The sequence below is a fragment of the Rhagoletis pomonella genome, unplaced genomic scaffold (genome assembly GCF_013731165.1).
Source record: "Rhagoletis pomonella isolate Grant_MI unplaced genomic scaffold, Rhpom_1.0 Rhpom_scaffold_00007, whole genome shotgun sequence".
In the NCBI taxonomy this organism is placed as follows: domain Eukaryota; kingdom Metazoa; phylum Arthropoda; class Insecta; order Diptera; family Tephritidae; genus Rhagoletis; species Rhagoletis pomonella.
This window is the reverse complement of record NW_023458561.1, coordinates 34,771,320-34,777,284: the sequence shown is the minus strand read 5'-3', so window position 1 is coordinate 34,777,284 and position 5,965 is coordinate 34,771,320. Positions and strand designations below refer to the sequence as shown.

Genomic DNA, 5,965 nt, shown 5'->3' with positions numbered 1-5,965 from the left:
GCACCAGGAGATGACATCGAGATACATGGTTTCTGCGACGCATCGGAAAAAGCATATGCGGCTACTGCATACATGCGCGTCAAAAGAGATGACAAAGTTTTGGTCAATCTTCTTTAGGCAAAAACCAAAGTAGCTCCTGTCAAAACAATATCGCTACCACGACTAGAGCTTTGCGGAGCCGTACTGCTCGCGGAAATCATAGAATCCGTAATCAACAACCTCAACCTAGGGCAAGTTAAAACATATCTTTGGACAGATTCGACCATCGTACTCGCATGGATACGAAAGCCGCCTTGTTCTTGGTCAACTTTCGTCGCACACCGAATTACGAAAATAGTAGAAAAGGTCGGTAACAAGGACTGGTTACATGTAGACTCGGCTTCTAATCCAGCCGACTTGGCTAGCAGAGGATTGCCTGCGTCAGAGTTGGTGACCAATTTTTTGTGGTGGCAGGGACCTTCTTGGTTGCAAGAAGACAACTCTAAGTGGCCCGCTCAAGAAATTACCTATCACACAGAAGTTGAAGAAAAAAGAGCGCACGCTTATGCATCAACAAAAGAAAACAATATCGATATTCTTGACCGATTTTCAGATCTACCGAGAGCTTTGAGAGTGTTATCATACGTCCTGAGATTCTACCGAAGAACTCACCCGAAAACAAAAGCTTCATTTCAGGAAACTTCTTGTTTAATTTCATCAGAAGAAATTAAGACGACGACACATCTCTTGATAAAAATCAACCAGAAGCAACACTACGGTGAAGAATACAGGAATTTGAAAACTAGAAAACCCATCGATGCAAAGAGCGAAATCCTTCCGCTTAATCCGTTCGTCGACAAGCACGACATCATCAGGGCTGGAGGTCGCCTCGGAGCATCCCAGGACTTAGCTTATAATGAGCGCCATCCAATCATTATTCCGTATAACTGCAGATTGTCCCGTCTTATCGTCCTGATGATTCACCAAGTCTCCTTACACGGAGAAAATCAGCTCATGTTACGCCTTATTCGTACTCAGTACTGGATTCCCAGGGTAAGAAACATGATTAGGTCTACCATCCACAATTGTAAAATATGTACCATCTACAAAAAACGATCCCAGACGCAAATTATGGGAACTCTTCATCAGGAACGCACAACATTTACGCGTGCGTTCACGAATACGGGAGTAGACTTCACGGGACCCTTTGAAATTAAAAGTTACCGTGGTAGAGGTTGTCGAATTTCCAAAGGCTATGTTTGCCTATTTGTTTGTTTCACCACTAAAGCGATTCACTTAGAAGCCACCAGTGACCTTAGTACCCCATCCTTTCTAGCAGCATTTGCTCGGTTCGTGGCTAGAAGAGGATGCCCGAAGAATATCTATTCCGACAATGGTACAAATTTTGTCGGAGCTTCGCGATCTTTACGATCTGAATTCAAAGCTTTTTTGTCTGACGCGCGAGACAAAACGATTTCCAAATATAACCATCAAACACTTGAGTGGCATTTTATACCTGCTGCCGCTCCTCACATGGGAGGACTCTGGGAGGCAGGTGTAAAGAGCTTTAAAAGTCACTTTAAAAAGGTGGCGTCCGCTCACAAATACACCTTTGAAGAGCTCAGTACGCTTTTATGCCGGATTGAAGCATGCCTCAATTCGCGACCACTGAGTCCCTCTTCAAATGAGCCAAATGATCTGGAGCCGCTTACTCCAGGCCATTTTCTCACTGGTGGACATCTTATGGCTCCGCCAGAACCTGATGTGAATGAGAACCCTGCCTCCATCGTCAATCGATGGCAAAAACTAAAAGCACTGCATCAGATGTTTTGCAGGCGATGGAAAGTGGAGTACTTAGCCGAACTACAAAAGCGAATTAAATGGAAGCACCCCAAGGAGAATATGAAAACAGGTGATCTCGTTGTTATAAGGGAAGACAATCTGCCTCCAACTGAATGGAGATTGGGGCGAGTTGTCAACTTACACCCGGGTACCGATGGTAGGGTGCGCGTAGTGGACATACTGACGGAGAAAGGTCGCTCGATATTACGCTTGATGGTGTACAAGCATCTATCAGTGCCCGAACAAGGTGCAGTCTTCCTCCTGCCTCGACTTTGATGATTGCCGTGGGTGAAATCGACACCATAGGTCGTAGCACCTCGGTTTGTCTCACGGCACTGACAAGACCCATTCGGAAGTTGTTCGGTGCTCTGCGTTGGCGAGATCGTGCCATGACGTTCTACAATTTTGGAGCATTGTGTTCCTTTACCAGCACCGGGACCACCCAATACAAAAAAACGATTTGAGGCTTCTGTTCTGCAGGCATTTTGCGTTGGTTTAGTTTGGCGTTGGAACTGTGTGCAACTACTTTGTTGTTTAATAAATTTACTACTGATTTTATAAAAGCGCGTAGGCGCTAATAATTGCTGCTGTGTTGCGATAATGTGACAGCAGGCGAATAACGCTGTTGGATAATTGGACTTGGACAGGTCATGCTGCAAATAAGTGCCACAGCATCTATGCGCCAAGCATTAAATTGGTTTACCTGTATACGTTTACTGAAAGTGGTTGATAAGAAATAGCCATGAAAGTGCTTGTGATAATAGCGGTACACCGCGTTGCTGCGCGTGCCAGAAGCTGGCCAAGAGCGCATTGATAATACACACCATGGCTGGTAATTTGATATGCCAATGCACATGAGATTTAACAACAAAGGGACGTATCATCGTTGCAAACATGCCCAGCAGCAGCAACCATGTGTTTGCATAGCCAACTGATGGTGGTAGCAGCGGAAATATCGCTAAACACACACTTAATGGCAACCATATGTAAAGCTTTGCATTATTACCAGGGAATGCGCGAAAATTTATTACTAGACTGTAAATTAAAAAACTCAATGCAATTAGTTTGCGCTAAAAAAAAAAACTGTAAACAAACAATTCGGCGCATAAAATGAGCGCTAATAATTGAAATAGAGGCATTGCACGTATGAGCGGCAGTAAGGAAACGCCTTGCTTCTGCAACAGCAATATCCAAACCAATAAAGGTAGTAATAGATAGAAAGCTATGACCATTGGAACACGTTGCAGTAGTAGAAATACGCAGGCTAGCAGCAAACTTAGTTTCTGACCGATTGTTAGTGACCAGCGCCAATAAAAACGTTTAACTCGACGTTGCTGACCCAGCAGCAATTGCAAACAATATATAATCCAAAAAATAAATGTAGCAGCTGTACTTATCTGTAATGGCTTGCGGTAGTAACCCTGATAGTACTCAATGCCTTCCAATGTGTGTTGCATAACGTTATAACTCGTGAAAATGGCTTCCGCGAATTGACCACTTTGCAGTTTGTGCTCCGTACTTTCTATATATTGGGTTATTATTTCAGCATTAAGTTTGCTATATCCTAGTAGGTTACGCGAAAATAGTCCACGCTGGTGTGCGATTAACAATGCCTGGAACTGTGCCAAAAGCTGAAGTGCATTGGTATGTATGGCGTGCGCTTTATATTCATCTGACGCATTTAGGAATTGCAACGGTATCATGCCAATGCTGTTAACAGGCGGTGCAACTCCAATCAGAGCTGCCATTAATGGTGTTAACTGCGCCTGTTGTATAGCATAGAGAGGCCGCGTTGTATCCTCGCCAATAGTAAACTCGATGTCATAGCTGACATTGCTGGCAATGCCAGCGCCCCAAAGGAAGAAAGGGGTTTCAGTTTCGAAAGTGTCGCTCGAGGCGTGTGAACCTGAATTTGTCATGCCATGATCAGAGGTCAACACGTAAGCTGTACGGTTGTCAGGGAATATACGCTCAAATTCCTTATAAATTTCGGATATACCTTTATCAGTGCGGTGTAAATTTTCTAGAAAGTTTGGCGTACCAGGCTTATGCACATGACCAGCCGTGTCCAGACCCAGGAGATGTAAGAAGAAAATTACTTTTTCTTGCCTCCTTGGGCTTCTTTATATTTCGTGCCCATAAAATTTTTTCATCAGCTGGATGGTGTGCAGACTTTTCGGCTTATTTGCTGGAAAGTAACACCAGCAGAAATTATGCCAAGCAACCTCCTGTAATTAAGAAAGAATTACATTGAAACATATATAATACTATTATTTTACGCATACTCACCTAACCTCCAGATTACACAACCGCCGCGTGTCAGAAAGTCTTATAATTGAAACGAGATATGAATTCGCCGTGTATGTATACGGATTTTCATTGAATTCATTCTGACATTTTTTGCAATGAAAAAATGTACATATGTACATATGTATACGCTTTCCATTGCATAAATTCGCCTTGAATGGCTTCTGACATTTGTACCTATGTACATACATACACACATTCCACAAAGTGAACGTAGTAAGGTAGCTCGAATTAGTGAACCGTTTCGACATTCAGTTCACTCGCTAGTTGCAATAAAATAAATACTTTTATAACTGCTTAAAGATGCATTGTCATAAGCAAATATCAATGCATTAATTTTTTATAAGTCTATCAGACATTTTGATGTAAATTTCATAAGCAAACATGATATTTATGTATTTTATAACCAAACGGTTCTGCAATTATACTTACGAAATCTGCTGCATATGAGCTACCCTGTTTTAGCCGAGTATCGCCTACAGCGGCATCCAAATTTTTTTTTTGGGTGGCAGGCCAGTTGTAGGGTTGCGAGAATGGCTAAAAACTCTCCAAATGTCGATTAATACGTTTTTCGACAGCTTCATTCAATGAGGTTTTGAATGGATAATGACGAAATTAGCAGTTCAAGTTATTCATAAAGAACTTCATTGTATGGAGAACACCACTTTGGCACTATAAGGTCTAACTATTTAGAAGAAAAATTCATTCAAAACTAAATCGTGTGGTATAAATAATTTGTATCTTGTCATGCATCCCTGTATGTTGGAATGCATGTGGGCGATCCAGTTGTCATTTTCATGGATCGCAACTCAACCATTCGACCCTATTCACATGCGGAAGTTTATGAAATACAATTAGTAACCACATAATGCCACATTCACACTTACAGAATCTTGTTTGTATCTCATAAACAAAAATTTGTCATGCCAAATGCATAGAGAATTTCCGCCTAAATTACTCGCCACCCAACAATATTTAAATAAATGGTTTCCGGTTCGAACGGATTGTAAAAATATTCCCATTTATTGCAGCAACTATGACTCGCTTCACCCAATTGCGCAAAAAAGCGGCACAACACGCACATCGCTATCCTCAATCGTGTCGCTTATGCAACGGCAAACACCCGATAAGACTGTGTCCGGTCTACAGGGCAAAAAATCCTGAGGAGCGACTTCGCGAAGCAATACTTGGCAAGTATTGTATCAACTGCCTCGCAATGACCCATCGAGCGGAAAACTGTACTAGTGCGGAGAGATGCCGCCGGTGTCACGACAAGCATCACACCACCATTCATCTGGACCCCATCGATAGGAGACCCTGGAGTCAACAGGTGGACGAAGAAGAAGACGAATTGGACGTGATCTCTATCTATGCATCCGAATCCGGAACGGAAACTCGGTCTTTCCGTCCGGAACTGGAAACTGGAGACGGTATTGAATCCGGAGCGGAGACTAGGACTCTCTGCCCGAACAATGACAGGGGAGCGGAAACTCGGACTTTCCAACCTCCACTTCATCACACGACTCAAAGAGTGGCTGCATTGGAAACTAGGTCTTTCCGATCACGCCAACATACGCGACGAACCCGCGGAGCGGAAACCGGGTCTTTCCGCCCGCACCAGCTAACCCCGGGCCCAACTGACCGTCGTGATCAGGGAGGAATAGTGGCACGATCTCGCCAACGCAGAGCACCGAACAACTTCCGAATGGGTCTTGTCAGTGCCGTGAGACAAACCGAGGTGCTACGACCTATGGTGTCGATTTCACCCACGGCAATCATCAAAGTCGAGGCAGGAGGAAGACTGCACCTTGTTCGGGCACTGATAGATGCTTGTACA

General features: G+C 43.6%; 2 protein-coding genes across 2 annotated transcripts in view; one reads left to right on the top strand and one right to left on the bottom strand.

Moving 5' to 3' along the window:
• Positions 1-5,965, bottom strand: part of LOC118742685 (G protein alpha o subunit) — a gene marked incomplete in the record, with an annotated part of 381,368 nt that overhangs the window by 115,784 nt on the left and 259,619 nt on the right.
• The window catches only part of LOC118742675 (GPI ethanolamine phosphate transferase 1), a 9,675-nt gene that overhangs the window by 1,133 nt on the left and 2,577 nt on the right, over positions 1-5,965 (top strand). The window lies entirely within an intron of this gene.